This window comes from Camelus bactrianus, chromosome 2, assembly GCF_048773025.1.
Source record: "Camelus bactrianus isolate YW-2024 breed Bactrian camel chromosome 2, ASM4877302v1, whole genome shotgun sequence".
NCBI lineage: Eukaryota > Metazoa > Chordata > Mammalia > Artiodactyla > Camelidae > Camelus > Camelus bactrianus.
Window position 1 is genome coordinate 24,703,326 of NC_133540.1, and position 19,291 is coordinate 24,722,616.

The window sequence follows — 19,291 nt, forward strand, 5'->3', positions numbered from 1 at the left end:
TTAAAAATTTCTCTATGACCAATTATGTACTGAGTCATTATGTTTCATTTGTATGGTAGAAGGTGGATTCCCTTTTTCTAGATTACCAAGTTGGATTATTAAAAAATTTTTTTAATTGAATATAGTCGATTTATAATGTAGTGTTAATTTCTGGTGTACAGCATAGTGATTCAGTTATACATATATATATTCCTTTTCCATTCTTTTTCATTACAGGCTATTATAAGATATTGAATATAGTTCACTGTGTACGCAGTAGGACCTTGTTGTTTATCTATTTTATGTACAGTGATTAGTATCTATGAATCCCAGACTCCCGTTTTGATCCCTCCCCACTTTTCCCCGCCCTGGTTTAAAACAAGTTTTCTATGTCTGTGAGTCTGTTTCTGTTTTGTAAATAAGTTCATCTGTGCCATTTTTTTTTTTAGATTCCACATATAAGTGATATCATATGATATTTTTCTTTCTCTTTTTGGCTTACTTAGTATGATCATCCATGTTGCTGCAAATGAAGTTGGATATGTTTTGATTAATTTTTATCTTTCTTTTTAAAATCTCCAGTATCCTTCTTTTTGTCTGTTTGACCTACTGTAAACTGAAGAAGGCCAGTTGGTCTCTTATGTAATTGTTCTTGACTATCTTCTACTTATATTTCCAAAGGTTTTTGTGTATATACTTTTCCTGATTCATTATTCAGAGTTATATACACAGTAGGTATTTTAACTTCAAAATGTTACTTCTTTTTAGAAAAAGTTAGTCAATTTTGCATAACTAGTTTACTTTTCTTCTTTATTTTTGGGTTTGCTTTCTATGCATATACGTATTCTTTTTTTGTGTGTGTATATATATATATATTTTATTGAAGTATGGTCAGTTTACAGTGTCAGAATAGCCATCATTAAAAAGTCCACAAATGATAAGTGCTGGAGAAGGGTGTGGAGAAAAGGGACCCCTCCTATACTGTTCATAGGAATGTAGTTTGGTGCATCCATTATGGAAAACAGTATGGAGAGTCCTCAAAAGACTAAAAACAGACTTACCATATGATCCAGCAATCCCACTCTTGGGCATATGTCCAGAGGGAGCCTTAATTCAAAAAGATACATGCACCCCAATGTTCACAGCAGCACTATTTACAATAGCCAAGACATGGAAACAACCCAGATGTCCATCAACAGAGGACTACATACATATTCTTCTTTAAAAAAAAAAAACTTTCCATGTCATTTTAATTTAGGTATATTTATCAGAAGTTGTAGCGTCAATTATTTTCTCATCATGTCTTAGGCTTTTTTCCTTTTGATAGTAAAATAGGAAAGATTTGTATCACTTGCTGTAATTACTATCTTTTATCTTATCATTCTTATGCTTTTTTCTTTTTTATTACTATTTGCTTTCTATTTTGCATTTTGCAACAAAGGCCATCATCTTTATTTATAGTTTCTGTAATGATTTAAAAAATAGAAACCTCTTCTTAATTCCATTGTTGCTTACCATAAAGATAATATAGATTTATAATCTATTTTTATAAAAATGTAAATCCTCTTTCAATATTTGTTGGTTCTTTATATTTAACTTAGGAGTTTTTACTCTAATTTTTTAGCTTCTATATTTTTATCTTGTTAGAAAACCACTACAGGTCCTTTTTTACTGTGTCTTTTAGTTCTTGAATTAATCTCTTGAGTCTAAGGAGTTCATAGAACTCTGCTCAAGCAATATTTTGGATTATTGGAATATTATTTGAAATATTCCCTTTATGTGCCTACAGATAGAAGATGCGGTGAAAGTTTTGCCTGATTTTTGTTTAGGAAAACAGAAACTTCGACCTGCCTGTTTCTTAGCTCCATAAAGAGGAACCAGAAATGGAAGATAGTCTGTCAGAGTTACTGAGATTTTGACAATGTGATCAAAATCATGCAGAGATTGCTTAAGGTCAGATATATTTAAAAGCAAACTATTCCACTGAAAACTACTTAAAACCAGTGAAGTCCAAGTAGATGTTTTAGATTAGTGGTTTTCAACTGGGAAGATTTTGCTCCCCAGGGAACACTTGGCAGTGTCTGGAGACATATTTGGTTGTCACAACTCAAACAAATATGGGGGTGTTACTATTTTAATCCAGTTATTGGGTAGGGGCCATAAATGCTGCTAAACATCCTGCAGTGTGCAGGACAGCCCCGCAGTAATGAATAATCTGATCTGAAAGGGCAATATTGCTACAGTTATGCCTCCTTTAGCTTAAGTGCTGTCTTCAGTTATTAAGCGGTTATGTACAGTCATAAATGTAGGTTGTTATAACATTGATGTGCATTGTGTAACTTTTCTAAGACGGAAACAGAAATCCAAATTACCTATCAGTACCTGAATGAATTAAAGAATCCAGCAGTAACTTTTCTGTACTGTTCCCTGTATTTGGGATTTCAGGGCTCTTACTAGCTGTGATCTAGGGTTTTCAGCCAAGTCAAAGTAACTGGTAATTTTCCCACACTGAAAAAAATCCTCTTGGGATTTTTCAACACTAAAAATTTAAGGCTCTGCTTTAGTAGCTCAACCAAAGCCTCTGTAAATGTATGAATACCGTTCTTTCAAGAAGAATGTGAAGCAAACTTCTGTATTTTTAAAAAGTAAACTAGAAGGCTAGGTTATTGGAGAAATTCTTTTTTATTGAATTACAGTTTCCATGGTTAGCCTTTGTTACATATGGTGATTCATTCTGTTTAAACAGGTAGGAAAAGTGCTAAATCCAGGGTGCAGTTAGTGATTAAGTCATCTCAGGTGCTCACGCCACCTGCTCCCTGTTTCCTTCCTTGCTTCCTGAAGTGTGGTGCCCTCCCCACCCCAGTACCAGCAGCACAGGCAACACCTGCCTGAGAAACGCAGGCTCTCTGGCCTCAGACAGACTCACTGGATCAGGGTCTGTGTGCTAACAAGGTCCCAGGTGATTTCTATGCACAGTCAGATTTGAGACACCTCTCTTGTTGTTGGCCTTGGCTTTATTTTCAATTTCAGTGCTCTAGTTTATTTAATATGAAATTGTGTCAACTGCCTCAAATTCTTTTAGAAGTAGGAAGAAGTAAAAATCTCTTGTGTCTATTTGAGGTGGGCCATTTCCAGTTTATAAAAGAAAGACATACACACATTTGGAAACATTAAAAATATAAATAAACACAGCAGTGCTTTGGCATTGCTCCCTTTCTGTCCTCCCTCCATGCATGTGTGTTTGTAGATACTATAGTTTTGCCTTGCTTTTTAAAAGCATTATATCAGAAACATCTCCTCAACCATTTTCTACAGGGATCTGGAGGACATATTAATGGTTGCATGATACTCCATTTTATGGATGTAGCATAATTTACTTGTTTTGTGGAGAATAATTTCTAAATTAAAATGAAAAAAATATGGCTACTGGGTGAGAGCCTACAAAATTCTTCAGTTACTTCTTTCTGAATATTAGACCCTTTAAAGCAGACCCTGTGTTTTACAGGATGGACAGAACTCCCTGTTGATGATGCTTTTTTCATCTAAGACTCTGTGGTCCCAGTCACATGAAATACAAGTGGATATAACTCATCTCAGTATTTTCCATGCAATTTCCTCTAGCAATCGGGGATGGTGATTTAGAATCTCCAACAATCTCAGGGTGTATTCCTAAGCACCCATACCTTGTACATTTGATATTTATTTTAGGTGTAATCTTCTTATTGATAAAAAAAATCATGTGAATTTGTATTTCATTCTATAACAGAAAAAATGTTTCTGTTACTTAAAGTGAAATGGACGCTTTCCTTAAGATTATACACTTTGTGCTGTACTTTCTTACTCTTTGGCGATTGGCAAGACTTAAATATTCCAATGTAAAAACACTCAAAGAATGGCCTGCTGCTCAAAGGGAAAAGATTTATCTGTAATGGGAGAGAATTTTTCCTTTGACATCACAACATCAAGACAGCCTGATCTCTCATATACGTGCATTACCCATTGTATTAGTTTCCTGGGGGTTCTGTAACAAATTGCTATGAACTTGATGGTTTAAAACAACAGAAATTTATTTTCTTCAGTTTTTGAGGCCAGAATTTTGAAATTAGTATCACTTGGCTGAATTAGAGGTGTTGTCAGGGCCACTGCTCCCTCCGGAGCCTCTAGGGAAGAATCCTTTCCTTTCCCATTCCAGCTTATGGTTGTTGCCGGCATTCCTTGGCTTGTGGCCACATCACTCCAGTCCTGCCTCTGTAGTCATGTTGCCTTCTCCTCTTCTGTGTGTGACATTTCCTCCTGTGAGGATATGGAGTTGCTTCTACAGAGCCCCACATCACCAAATGGAGACTGAATTACAGTTCCGGGTTTCCCAGAAATGGAATCTTAACCCAGCCAATCGGGAATCGCCTGCCCAGCACTAGTGGGGCAGTCGGCCTGATCGACCCCCGCCGTCCACTGGAGGGAAGTAACTTTGAAATCAGCAACCCACCTTTTTGTCTAGTATAATGTCTTTGTTTCTGCTCCCTTCTGCTTGTAAAAGTGTTCCGTTTGTACAGTTCCTCAGAGCTCCTTTCTCTCTGCTAGATTGGATGCTGCCTGATTCAAATCAATTTTTGCTCTAATAAACTCTAAACTATTTTAATATGCTTCAGCTATCTTTTAACACCGTCAGTCTTTCCCTTAACCATTCCTGTCAATCTTCTCTCCTGTATTAGTTATCTATTGCTACATAACAAGCACTGCCGAAACTCAGTGCCTTAAAAACAGCCACTGAGTGTTTTTTTCCACAAATTTTTTCACAAATCTGTGGGTCAGCATTTGGGGCCGGGCTCAGCTGGGCAGTTCTTCTACAGGTTTGCCTGAGCTCACAGAGAAGCGGGTGGGTTGGTGGCTTCACTTGCATCTGCCTGTGCAGGCTGTGGTCACCAGCAGGCCAGAGGGGATGACACAGGGTGTGGACTCAGAGAGCTGTGATTCTTTGAGGGCCAACAATTTAACAATTTCTAACAATTCTCCTTATCTCCCATTTGTAATACTTTTGGAAATCCAAATTTGTATAAAAACATTCCAAGAATAAGTATATTGTGAAGATTCTTTGTTCTTTAACACGCACTTTAAAAATTATTGCTTCTGTCATGTTACCAAAACTTCAAATTTATAAGAAAGTTTAAATATACATGCATATAATGTAAAAACAATAAGCCACCAAGACAAGCCATAAGAGATTATAAGTCCTTGTTTATGCTGTGCTTGTGTTTTTGGATTATTTTTCATGTTGTATATATGACTAATGATTAGGTAAGAGAGTTTAAGCTTAACTTCTAATCCCTGAGTCCAGCCATGATTATGTTCAGAGTCACTCTTCTGTTTGAAAGCTGAGTGTAAATATCAAAGAAAAATAGAAATAGTGTTATTACAGCTACCATGCTCTTTAACATGGATTGATTTTAGTCCTTTGATTTTTGTACCAGTGTTTAATAGCTACAGAAATCACATAGCCTAGAGGTAGTTTTCATTAAAAAAAAAAATTACTGCTTGCAAATAACCATATGTGGCCAAATTGATTGCATGTGTTGACTCAATTTTTGGAAGAAGTAATCTTAGTCATATTTGCTACAAGACTTTTTGTTCTCTGAAGAAAATGTCACTTTGGGAAGGTTGCACAAAAATTTTTTTAAAGCAGTACAAAACAGCATGTGACAAAAATAACATAAAAATATATTTTGGGGGCCTGATTTCAAACCTAAGGGCTTGTGTGGGATTTCAGGATGATGTTTGTCGATGTATTCGGCATTTTGAAAGTATGAGACTAAAAGTGCTGTCAATTAATATTTAAGCTTCATAATTTCTAGCACAAATCCTAAAAGGAGGCTGATAAGTGTTTTCTGAAATTCACAATATGATTGATGGTTGTGCTAGTAAAATATATAGTTTTCATTCCATGTTGGAGTTTGAGAAAATACTGATCTATAGGAAAGTGATTTTTCTTTGTATCTACTATAGGCCTTCCGAAGGAAATGTAAGGAGAATGTTACACACTTATCAGGCCTGCTAAAAGAGAGTGAAATTTAGGGTGAGGACGTTGTCTTTCAGATAGAGCAAAAAGATCTATCAGCAAACGATTTAAATGTTTGGATTGAGGTTGAAGAATGTTGGCGCAGCCCAGAGGAAACTAAGGACTGAATGGTACCCTGGGCAAGTCCGAGCCACCGTCTTGTGATTACTAATGCAGCCTCTGCCCAACCAGAGGAAACTCTGGCTTTGATGGTTGCTCGTGACCAGCCCTGTGCTCTGGCCTTTCCCAGTAAACTTGCCTCCAAGGACAGCCCTTCAGCACCTGTCTCGGCCTTGCTCTGAAATGATGGCACCTCCATCCCATTTCCTAGTGAGTTTCCAGCATGTCCCCTGCCTTTTCCCAGCCTCCTGGCTTTTTTTTTTTTTTTTTTTTTTTTTTTTTTTTTTTTGCCTTAGATCTCTTTAGTTTTATTTATTTCTTCTGAGCTCAGGAGCTGTGGTGTTGAGTGATCTCCCTTCTGCTCTGGTAGGATGTCCTTGTCCTGAGGGGACGCCTCTGTTGTCCACTGTCCATGCCTGTGCTGTGCCCCCCAGGTTGGCATCAGCATTTATTTTTGCATCTGCTCCATACCAGTCCGGCTATGGTTTAGGCATGTGAATACTACAAAATCACTTTTGCAAAAAAGGGTAAAAGACTAGCAGAACTGCCTGTCGTTCTGTATAAGAGGGAGAAGGAGAAAGGGAGACGGGGGAGAAGACATGCTGAGGGCACTTTCTGTATTGATTTCCCTCAGCCCCTATGAAGCAGGTGTTCGTCCCCATTAGGGACACATAGTTAATAATGGGGGGATTTTTCTGACAAAAGTCATGCTTTTTCCACAACATGCTGCTTCCTTATAAGTTTGAAACATCTGAAATGGAAAGCTTCTGTTTTTTATTCTATGTAACATACAATGGCAATAATGGAAATAAATACTTGAAGAACTTGGAATCTGGGGCAGAGATTTGTGAAAGCTGGTTAGGTTTGTGTCTGAATGTGAAGGCATTAAAATATAGTAAAGGATGATTAAGGTCCCAGAGAGGAGTAGGAATGGTTAAATATAGAGAAAAGATCTGGAGGGAAGGAAGTATATTGAGGCTTTACAGGATAAAGTGGACACTGCTGTCCACTGCGGGGGTAACAGAGGACACAGGTAACAAAGGTAAGAGAGAAGAATGCAGTTGATAGAAAAACAGAACAAAACACATCCTTTCTTTCCTGCTCACCATTTACCCCCCCCCAAAAAAGCACCCCCAAACAAGTGAAACGATCAATATAAAATAAACACTAAGACTATCAGAGTGATGTCAGAACAAAAAGGGGTCTGGGTACTCAAAAAACGAGCAGCTGATGGTGAAGGAAGATTTGTTTGCTCTGCCTTCCTTCATACGGTGCTGGCACCGATGACAGACTGACCAGTGAGTCTCGTGATTCAGATTGATTATTTTTATTTATCTCTAAAGTTCAGGGCCAGTTCCTCATCTTCCCCCATAAGCCCATTTATTCCTTGTTTCCTGACTGCCAAGTGGAACCACCACCCCCGCAGCTGCTCCTTGCCTCACCTCAGCCATCACTACTCCCTGTCTGTTCTTCTTAATCTTTCTCAAATCTGCCCGCTGCTCTCCGTGACTCCCACTGCTATCCCAGTTCGAGCCAATAGTGCCTCCTGCTTGGACCTCCACCATGTCTCCTGACTTCTTTCCTGTTACCTTATTGGGTCCTCCAGTTCATTCTTCACACCAGAGGTCAGCAAACTTTTTTCTTTAAAGGCCCAAGTAATAAATACGATTTCCAGCTTTGTCAGCCACACGATCTGTGTCTCAGCTACTCAACCTGCCATTGAAGGGATAAAAAAAAAAAAGGCAGTGGGATTCCAATAAAACTTTATTGACAGACAGCAGCAGGGTTTGGTGTTCTAGCCAGGGTTTGCTGAGGATCCCTGCTCTACACTGTGGCTAGTGATGCTTCTTAAGTGTGGGTTGAATGGTGTCAGACCCCAGCTTAATGCTGTTTAATTGCTTCTTGCAACTCACGGGAGTAAATTGGAGATGACGGCTTTTTTATTCTGCTTTTCTTGATCCCCTTCCTTCCTGATCATTCCATGCCAGTCCTGCTGGCTTTATTTCACTGATATCCTTGAAAGCTCCAAGTTCCTTCCTGACTTGGGGTCTTTACACAAGCTGTTTTCCTCTCCCTGGAAAACTTCACTTCCCTACTCCCACTCAGCCTTCTGTTCTCGGCTTAAATGTCACTTTCCCAGGGAAACCTTCCCGAGCCTTCCAGACTAATTTAGGTTCTTTCTGCTATATCCATACTTTTCCCATAATTTTTATGTCAACTTTAATTAAATAAATACTGTGTCATTGTTTAACATTTAGCTCCTTACTAGACTGTAAAGTCTGCGGGTCAGGAAACATGTCTGGAGTTTCAACAATGAATTCTCAACATCAAATCCAGTGCCCTGATAGTAGGCAACTAGCAAATATTTGCTAAATAAATAAATACATTTAAATCTATAGTTGCTGTCACTCATGTGAAAATTGATGTTATAGAAACCGTTTCTAGTTTCTAAAATCAAAGTGAAGTGGAGATGTTGCAGGGTTTGACCAGCAGCCATGGAGGACACGTAGATTTTGCAAAAACTTTTCCTGCAGAGGCTGAACCATATGAAACTGCTGCATTTGACCATCCATGACCTTCAAAAGAGGCAACTGCATGTGCCTCAACCTAGTACTAAACAGTGTGCACCTTCTTTCTTATAGCTTCTTACTTCCAGCTCCCGAAGAACTCCCTGGGACCGACAAATACCAACATGGGGTCTCAGTGCCCACTTGGACTGTGTTGCGTTGAACATTGGGTTTAATGAGCTCTTGATGGGTAGGAAGTCCTGGGAGTAAGAGTGAGGGAAGCTGCCGATAGGGTGTGAGCAGGTGGATGATTCGCAGCAACACCTGGTGATTGACGTGTGATAATAAAAGGTCCTTGGAGCTAGTTGGCCAAAACTATAGGAAAAAAGATGGAAAAACTGCGGTCTCAAATAATCTATGCAGCCTCCATGAAGTGAAGAAGGACCATGATTTCGCACATCGTGACTTCTGGGAGAATTGAAATGCTAATGCTTTTTGGGCTACAGGAGAAAACGTACCTTGGAAAATAATTCAGAGATGCAAAAGAAGAAAAGGTGAAAGCTTGAGTTTGTGTTTTTATAAAGAGCAGATACGTAATTAATTCATTACTGGGACATGTGGGTGGTTTAATCATGATAGTTTAATCATCATCATAAATATGATGTAAAATATCAACAATTCCTGAAAGTTTTTTTTAACATTTTTTATTGATTTATAATCATTTTACAATGTTGTGTCAAATTCCAGTGTTCAGCACAATTTTTCAGTCATACATGGACATATACACACTCATTGTCACATTTTTTTCTCTGTGAGCTACCGTAACGCTTTGTGTATATTTCCCTGTGCTATACAGTATAATCTTGTTTATCTATTCTACAATTTTGAAGTCCCAGTCTATTCCTTCCCACCCTCCGCCCCCCTGGCAACCACAAGTCTGTATTCTCTGTCTATGAGTCTATTTCTGTCCTGTATTTACGCTTTGTTTGTTTGTTTGTTTGTTTTTTAGATTCCACATATGAGCGATCTCATATGGTATTTTGCTTTCTCTTTCTGGCTTACTTCACTTAGAATGACATTCTCCAGGAGCATCCATGTTGCTGCAAATGGCGTTATGTTGTTCATTTTTATGGCTGAGTAGTATTCCATTGTATAAATATACCTCATCTTCTTTATCCAGTCACCTGTTGATGGTGAAAGTTTTAAAAATATGAAGACCATGACCTCTTGTGTCCCCTCTTAACTGTATTATTCATAAAAGGTATAGAAGGGACCTTTAATGAAAAAGAATATGAAAATGAATAAATGTGTATGTATGACACATGACTGGGACATTATGCTGTACACCAGAAATTGACACATTGTAACTGACTATATACTCCAATTAAAAAAAAAAAGATACAGAAGGGGAGCAAAGAATAATGACACATACATTTGAACGTATTTTATATACCATAATTGGTACTATATGTATTGACGTTTATTCACTTTGGTGTCATGTCCCTCACACATTTTGAACATTAGTCTGTGTCTTTTTACTCTAAAACCTTTGTGTTTAAATCTTCACTTTCCTTCTTGTTAAATAAATTCCAGTCAGCCTTTGGCTCCCCCAACTCCAGGGAAGGTTGCCATCACCACCATGGTCAAGAGTGTCAGTGCCCACGTTGCTGATATGGTAGTAATTGGGTTGCCTTCCTTCTTAGAACAAACGCTTTTTGACTTGATTTCTTAGTTCCCCTCTTTCCTTATTGGCTGATTCTTCTCTACCTGTTTAATGGTTCCCCGTCAACTCCCCAAACTCAATTATCTAGAGTATCTGGGAATTTGTCCTTGAGCCTCCTGTCTGTACACATTTCCTAGTTCAGTGATTTTCAATCTTATTTCAATTCCTATATAGAAAAAAAAAATACATTTTGTGACATTCCTGAGCGCACACACACTCTGAATCCGTGTCCTCATGAAACAATGCACTTTGATTTGTTCTTTTTTTCTATTTCATTAAACATTCTCTTCACACTCACTAAATTGATTTCACTACCCACTTTTATGAGTCACAACTTGCAGTTGAAAAGTATTTTTCTAAGTAGGTCTTACACAATCTCATAGCTTCAGATGCCACTTTTGTGCTGAAGACGCCTAAACATATAGGCGGTTTTCACTCTGCACAGCAGCGTAGGATCAGCGAGTGACTGCGCGCACCCACCACGCGGCAGAGCAGTCTTCGTGACAATGGGAAAAGTTAGGATCTTTATAACTTTTTTGTTAAAACATTAAAAGCTCTTACTCCTGACTATAAATATATGGAAATGATAAAAAATAGTCAGCCTACTATTTTTTGGTACACTGTAATGTAAAACTTTAAAAACATTGAGAATTAGTGTTTTATTTCTTTGTAAAAAATGTATCTAGTTTGTGTAGTCTTTGTTTCCTTCTTCTTGCATAATGTATTTACCGAATGAGCATCTTTTCTGTGCCCCAGCAAGTTGTCTCTTTTCTGAGTTTGGATCAGCTTCCAACAGTTTATCCTTTGCATTTTCAATGCTGTGAAATGTGTCCGAAAGTTCCTTCAATGGTAGTTTTTTTTTTGCAGTATCACCTCTTCAAGGACATCTCTGTCCCCTTCCTCGCAACCACCCTCCTGCCGCTCGGTTCCTGACTGCATGTCTGGAGTCTCTGAGACGGAGGTGCGGTCAGCATTCGCACAGTTAGCTGCCTCTCCCATAGCTCCGCTTGAGCTCAACTTGAATTTCCTTTCTTGCGTTATCACTTTCCATTTCTTTGCTGCAATCTCACCTTTCTTGGCCTCTTTCAATGCTCTCTTTTAATGATCCATTTTGTAAAAAGTCCTATGCATTTATCACTGAGATAAGAAGGCAACACCACTGTGCACTTTGCTGACTGGGTAGGAACTAAATGACCGACGTGCAGTCACCACAGACTCTGAGAGAAGTGACAGGATGACCACTAGTCACGAGTCACATCTGTACTGATTTGGGGACTGCAGGGCCAGAAGTAACATTTGTTTTTCATGCAGATGTCACACCTGACATACCATAGCAGTCGCTGAAATGTGAACCATGGTGTTGGGGGACTGGCGTTACCTCAACTGTGGAAGCTGCTCTTCATTCATGTTGGATCCGTGCAAAGCGAAGACTTTCTCCAGCCAGACTAACTTCAGCCCGGACTCCTCCCTGAATTCCAGCATAATATGCCTTAGCTTGACTTTCCTGTAGTAGTTTAAACTCAATATGTCCAAAACACAACCTTTGATGAACAGACTGACTATCCAGGACTTAACAGAAGTGGCCCGTACTCCTTCTTCTTTGGTCTCAGAGGGTCTCAGTTGCCTTTTTTTTTTTTCTAAAGGACCATAGAATAGTTATCTTTGGTTCAGCGGTAGTACAAAAGCAGCCACAGATAATATGCAAATGAAGAGATGTGGCTGGGTTCCAATAAACCTTTATTTACAGAAAGCAGTTGGCTGGACCATGGACTGTGTTGTTGAACCCTGACCTAGACTATTCCAGAGACTTTTTGGCAGAATTGTTCTTGAATCATCCTAGATATGTAAAATCTATTTTAAAATCCATCTTTGAACCAAGGAAAGAACTTTCCTAATCCCTTTCAGAATCTCTGCCCTAGTTCCGACAGCCCTGTGGTCATCTGCATGCTCACATACATCCTAGAGTTGTGGCAGTTCAGTTCCTCCTGCCCCCTTCAGTGGACCTAAAAAAGACTTAGGTCCTAAGCCTTATTTAATATTTCCTCACATTGTAATGACTACTGTTGTCAGACTGCTGGCTTCTGTTGTGAAGGAAAATAATTGTGTTCTTTAATATAGCATTCTTTTTTTCCGACCAATATAAGCTTTGTGACTTTTTCTGAATCTAATTCTAATTCCCACAGAGGTCTTTGGTTTTGTAACCTTGTTTACGTAGCAATCTAAATGGTAATAAATCTGCAAATCATGGATGAAAGGGATGCTTTTGTAAAGAGCCAGGATAAACCTTCTCAGTTGTGTGGACACTTGGCATTTTTCGGAGCGACAGCCCAGCACAGTGAGGGAGTCTACTTTTGGGATAAAAAGACCCGAGTCTGGATTCTAGTGTTGCAACTTGCTAACAAAGTAATCTTGAGCAATTCATTTTACTTGGTTTCCATTTCCTTCCCTATCAAGTGGGATTCCTCATCCCTGGTCTGCACATCCCTGGAGGCTTGTTAAGGTAAAGTGATGATCAAATATGAGAATTACGTGTGAAAACACTCTGCTAACTGAGGAGCACTCTATGAATATAATGTTATTTTTTTCTACTTGCTTCCCTTAATCTACGTGTGCTACAGACGTGGTGTACAAAAATTACTCACTATCTGTATTTCTTTAAAGTTTACCATTTTCCTAGCTAAGAATGAGCAGCCTGCACTCTGAGTAAAACCAGCTCATCTGCTTTGTTCAGTGTGAACTGCACTCTGGGAGGGGTGTGCGCCCTGTCCTCTGTGTAGTCCCACGTGGCCGGCTGGGTGGCCTGGTCACCGCATGAGGCCGACTTCTGGGCCTGGACTTCCACGTGCCCCCAGGGCTCACCCTCCACGGGGGCCTCTCTCCTCCTGCTCCCTCTGTACCTGACTTGCTCCCCTTCCTGTCTGCCCTTTGCTCACCTGGCTGCAATGAGAACCTTGGGGCAGTTTGGTTTCCTCAGCTGAGGCTGAGCGGCTCCCTCTGCTCCCAGTCCAGACCCCTGCCCATCTGTGGGTGGAGGTCGGAGGGGAAGGACCTTGAACCAGTGGCTCTAATTCTGGGCATCGGGAAAGACCCCGCCTTGCATTGGGAGTTCTGTATTATTATGTAGCTTCACCTTTGTTTTGTTGTTGTTGTTGTTTATTGAAGTGTAGTTGATTTACAATGTTAGTTTCAGGTGTACAGCAAAGCGATTCAGTTATTACGTGGCTTCACCTTTAAAGCTTTAAAGCTCTGCCATCAAGCAGTCTTCAGGTTAGTGTATGATGTTTTCACTCTGCCTAAAACACCCCTAGATGTTTCATCTGTTTCCTATCAAAACACATTTAGAAACTAACGTTATGTATTATTGGGCTGGAGTTTTCCAAAGCCCAGCCAATTCCTAGTTAGTCTATTTTAGACACAGTCCAATGTGAAATGGACTTTAGTAATTTATGTAATGGTCTTTTTTTTTTTTTTTTGAACCTCAGTTGAAGTATTATCACAGAGAAATACAGGGATTAAAAAGACTTTATTTTAAACAGTAAAACAGTAACAGTTTTAAAAGTAAAAAAAAAAAGACTTTGTTTTGACATTTAGACATATAGAGGAATGTAACTTTCACTAGTTATTATTCTCTGGCTATTTTTTGTGTTTAAAATTGGTCTGATTTTGGCACTCTGGTATTTCAAGAGATCATTTAGGTTGGACACTGTATTGAAATTCTTGAATCAAGTGATAGCCCAACTCTAGGGAAAAAAGAGAATGTATTGGTTCACAGAATTAACAAGTCCCAGGAAAGATCTGCCTTCAGGCATGGCTGGATCAGAGTGAAAGTGAGATTCCCGAGGACTTGTCATGGGGATTGCTGTTTTCCATGCTGTTTCTTTCCCAGACAGGCATGTCTCTTAGAAGGAAAAGTTCTCACAAAAGTCCTTAATTAAGTCTTATTGGTCTGGCTTGGGTCACATGCTATATCTGAAATAGTTTGGTCAGAGAGGTGAAGTTTGCTGATTGACTAAGGTTGGGGCATGTGGACTGAGAATGGAGGAAATCATGGTAGTTACTGAGCAAATGTTAATTCTGAACTGGCAGAAGCATCAGATGTCCACTTCAGATACCATTTAAGTCATATTTTTAGGCATCTTTGTTTAGGGCCTGGATCCTGTATGAACCAATTCTATTCCTCCAGCCTCCCTGCACCTGAGGTTGTTGTTTTCTGAGGGACTGCAGATGATGGGAGGATTAAACTGAGACTTTTTGGTCCATTCTTGTTAAAAGTAAAAAGAGAGTTTGCTAGATCATGGAGCTATAGCTAGAGCAGTGCTGTTTGGCTCTTGAGGTCATCATGTCTAAGATGTAGACATGAAGACATGTAAACATATACATTCAAGGTGATATAATATTTACTATGATATCATCATGCATTGGGTATTATGGGAGGAAAATCTTACAGCCAATCTGGGAGCAGGGGGTGGAGTGTGGAAAGAATTCAGGTGAGATTTTCTGTAGGAGCTAACATCTGAGCTGAATCCTGAATTATGAGTCAGAGTTTCTGGATGAAGAAGTGGGGAACAAGGAATCCAGGCAGAAGGCACTGCAAGTGCACGTATCTGGAGACGTGATAGAGCATCGTGTGTGTGGGGAGCTGCAGATGATATAACACTGCTTGAGGGTGAAGCATGCATCCAGGAGGCATTGGAGGGGTAGCTGAGGACCAGCTATTGGAAATCAACATAACCTACCTAGAGTTTAGATCAAGTTCAAATGCAAAAGAATAGAGACTTTATCCTGTGAAAGCTAAGGCGGTTTTGAGGGAGCCCACTTAGGGGAAGGTAGACTGACGGGTGACCATGTCGGGGATGAATGAGGCAGGGTCAGCTCTGGAGGTAGAAGACCCTAGGAGGCTGTTTTTTTTTTTAATTTTTTAATTGACATCTAGTCAGTTTACAATATGTCAATTTCTGGTGTACAGCATAATGTTTCAGTCATACATGAACATACATATATTCCTTTTCATATTCTTTTTCATTATAGGTTACAAGATACTGAATATAGTTCCCTGTGCTATACAGTATGAACTTGTTGTTTATCTGTTTTATATATAGTAGTTAGTATCTGCAAATCTTGAACTCCTAATTTATCCCTTCGCACCCCTTTCCCCCCTGTTAACTGTAGATTTGTTTTCTATGTCTGTGAGTGTGTTTCTGTTTTATAAATAAGTTCATTTGTGTCTTTTTCTTTTTTTTTTTTAGATTCCACATATGAGTGATATCATATAGTATTTTTCTTTCTCTTTCTGGCTTACTTCACTTAGAATGACAATCTCCAGGTCCATCCATGTTGCTGCAAATGGCATTATTTTATTCTTTTTATGACTGAATAGTATTCTATTGTATAAATACACCACAACTTCTATTTCCAGTCATCTGTTGTTGGACATTTGGGTTGTTTCCATGTCCTGGCTATTGTAAATAGTGCTGCTATGAACATTGGGGTGCATGTATCTTTCAAATTAGAGTTTTCTCCAGATATATGTATAGGAGTGGGATTGCTGGGTCATAAATCTTAGCAATGTTCTCCTAGGGCAGTCTACCCAGGCAATAGAAATAAAAGCAGAAATAAGCATATGGGACCTAATTAAACTTATAAGCTTTTGCACAGCAAATGAAACCATAAGCAAAATAAAAAAACAACCCATAGAATGGGAGAAAATATTTGCAAATGATGCTACTGATAAAGGTTTAATTTCCAGAATACATAAACAGCTCATACAACTTAGTAACAAAAAAACAAGCCAATTCAAAAAAATAGGAGGCTATTTTAATGCACCCAGTGAGAGATGATAAGGTAGTGAGGGGAAGAGAGCCTCAGGTTAGGAAGATAGTTTTAGTCCACACAAAGCACAAGCCTCTGAGGAAGGAGCAGGGAAACAGCAGGGCACCCATCCTTCGTCACTGGAGGCACGGAATGCTACACCATGTTCCTCTCTACTGGTCATTTCATCAACGTGTATATATCGAGCATCTTTTTTTTTCTTTTATAAAACTTTTTTTATTGAGTTGTAGTCATTTTACAATGTTGTGTCAAATTCCAGTATAGAGCACAATTTTTCAATTATACATGAACATACATATATTCATTGTCACATTTTTTTTCGCTGTGAGCTACCACAAGATCTTGTATGTATCTCCCTGTGCTGTACAGTGTAATCTTGTTTATCTATTCTACATATGCCTGTCAGTATCTACAGATTTTGAAATCCCAGTCTGTCCCTTCCCACCTCACTCCCTCTTGGCAACCACAAGTTTGTATTCTATGTCTATGAGTCTGTTTCTGTTTTGTTTTTGTCTTTTTTTTTTAGATTCCACATGTGAGCGATCTCATATGGTATTTTTCTTTCTCCTTCTGGCTTACTTCACTTAGAATGACATTCTCCAGGGACAACCATGTTGCTGCAAATGGCATTATGTTGTCGGTTTTTATGGCTGAATAGTATTCCATTGTATAAATACACCGCATCTTCTTTATCCAGTCATCTGTTGATGGACATTTAGGCTGTTTCCCTGTCTTGGCTAATGTAAATAGCGTCGAGCATCTTTTTTGTGATGGTCAATGTGTTGGGATCCTAATAATGAACAAGACAATCATAATCCCTGCTCACGTGCTCCCTGCAGTCTAGTGGGGAAGCCAAGTGGATAATTTGAATGGGTAGTTTCCAACATGATGAGTGTTGCAAAATCACTAAAATAAACAGGGTTTAAAAAGATAAAACAGGTCTAACACAGTTCTGAGGGTCCATTCTGGCTTCAAGGCTCAGGAGCACCAGGACTGTAAAGGTCCATGCCGGTTGCTGTGACGGGGCCACACGTGGAACTGATCTTGGGCTTCGGGGGCCTCATGGATGGCAGAGTCTGTAATGGAGTTCGAGCAGTGCTTACTCAAAGCATGAGCCCCAGCAGCTGAAAGCAGAGGCAGAGACTGACCTCCAGTGTGAAGACGAGCCCCTTTACTGTCGGATGACTTGGTGCAAGGCGCCCCTGACTAACACGTGTCCTGGTGTTTTAAAAGAGTAAGTGTATTTTTCAGAGGTGTCTGATTTGTAGCCAGGAAGGCGATTAAATCGTCAGAGAATCTGGCTCGTATTTCTGACTTAGAAAAAGGGGAGTAATGAGAAGCACTTCATTTGCCTGGTTCATTAAAGATGTTTTTGGATAAATCGTCTATAAACAGCTTCATGTTTGAAAAATATCAACCTGGCAACCAGGCAACCAATTCAATATTAACAACCACCACCCCAAAAAACCCTACCCCCAAAGTAACAGGGACATAAAAATGAGTTGTCTGGTAATTGCCAAAAGGTGGCTTTGGGTTAAGCCAACTTAAAATTTGGCAAGGCAACAAAAAGATCACGTGAAAAGGGAAATGGATAAGGTAGAAGAAGAGAGGAGAAAACACAGAAACATAGAATTAGCTGGGGAAGGACAGGAGACCATGTCTTTGCTGTTAATCATTTTGATTCAGAAGTCAAGAGGAATTCATTTCCTAGTTAAATTGTTAGAAGGAAATTATTCATGGAAGAGCCATCTGTGTTCTCTATTGCTGACTTACGCACATAGGAAAAACAACATGTTGTGACAGAAGTCTGCGGAAGCAATTTTTTATGTCACTTCAAAGATTTACTTCCATTTCAGACTTGTATCTCATGTGACAGAAAGTTCATGCTGCATTTCTCACTCTTATAAAAATTTTAGGAAAAGTAACAATACAAGGATACTGTTACTAACGAGGAGAATATAAATTTGCAGTTGCTGCTAGAACTTTCTATGTGCCAAGGGAGTGGGGCAGCCATCTGATTAGAAAAGGCGAGCAGATTTCTTAAATTGAGAAAATGTCAGTGTCCTAGACAAAAAGATGTTGAGGTGACGAGGAACTGATGGAGTTGGGAGAGAGCTAAACCCGTCTCCAGATCAGCTCGTTAACCCAATGAATCAGCAAACTGCAATTCGCTTGTTTATAGATTTATTCTTCTACTTTCCAGAATTTTTTAGATTTTAATACCTTAGTTCAAAGGCTATCGTTTACATAATATAGTTGTGCTGTTATATAGCTTCACGTAAGACTTCCCCATCAGACTTTCTTGCTTTGTTTAGTTTTCCTGCCAAAACCACTGTGCGTTTTCTGTTTTTTTTCTCTCTGTGTGTTTGTGTGTGTTCTGTTTTTGTTCTCCGTGTATCCTCTCCAAGTTTTAAACATGCTCCTCATGCTGTGATGTCTTTAACCAGGACGGCTCCTAGTGTTTTCATCAGTGCTGAATCCCTGGGAGGCTGGAAGATTGGGGGTTTTAAAGTTAAGCTTCATCAGCATAGAAGATAACTTTGTCTCTTTACTCATCATCCAGAAGTCAGATCAGTTTGTGCTAACCCCTTTTATAGCACAGGTGTGGGCAAATGGGAGTATTACCCAGGTATTCATTTGCAGCAGAAATGAACCAAGGGGTAAGTTTCAGAATTCCCCCAGCTACAGCCGTACCCCCTCCTAGGCTATGGTTTCTGGAACAGTGGTGTGACTTGCAGGGTTTTTGGAAATGTCACTGATTTCATGATTCATATGAACACCACAGGAATGAACTACAGTTCATTTCTATAATAATTTATATACTTTAAGCCTTTACAGGACTTCTCCCCCTTATGCCCTCCCAACTGAACTCCTTTATAATGTCACAGCGACCCACAGTAATTACTTACATCAGTGCTGGGGGGATTCCAAGGAGCGACCAAGCAAGCACGACCACCTCTTTCTCTGTATCTCCAATGGGAAAATGCTTGCCTTGAGGGGTTTTTCTCAGGGACCTGTGAGTCCTTGATAAGCCCTGGCTACCAGGTATCTCACAGCCCTCTCTGGCCTCAGGTCTTCTTG

General features: G+C 39.4%; 1 protein-coding gene across 1 annotated transcript in view; it reads left to right on the top strand.

The window, feature by feature from the left end:
- Positions 1 to 19,291, top strand: part of CPE (carboxypeptidase E) — a 119,822-nt gene that overhangs the window by 42,660 nt on the left and 57,871 nt on the right. The gene's annotated exons all lie outside the window — the stretch shown is intronic.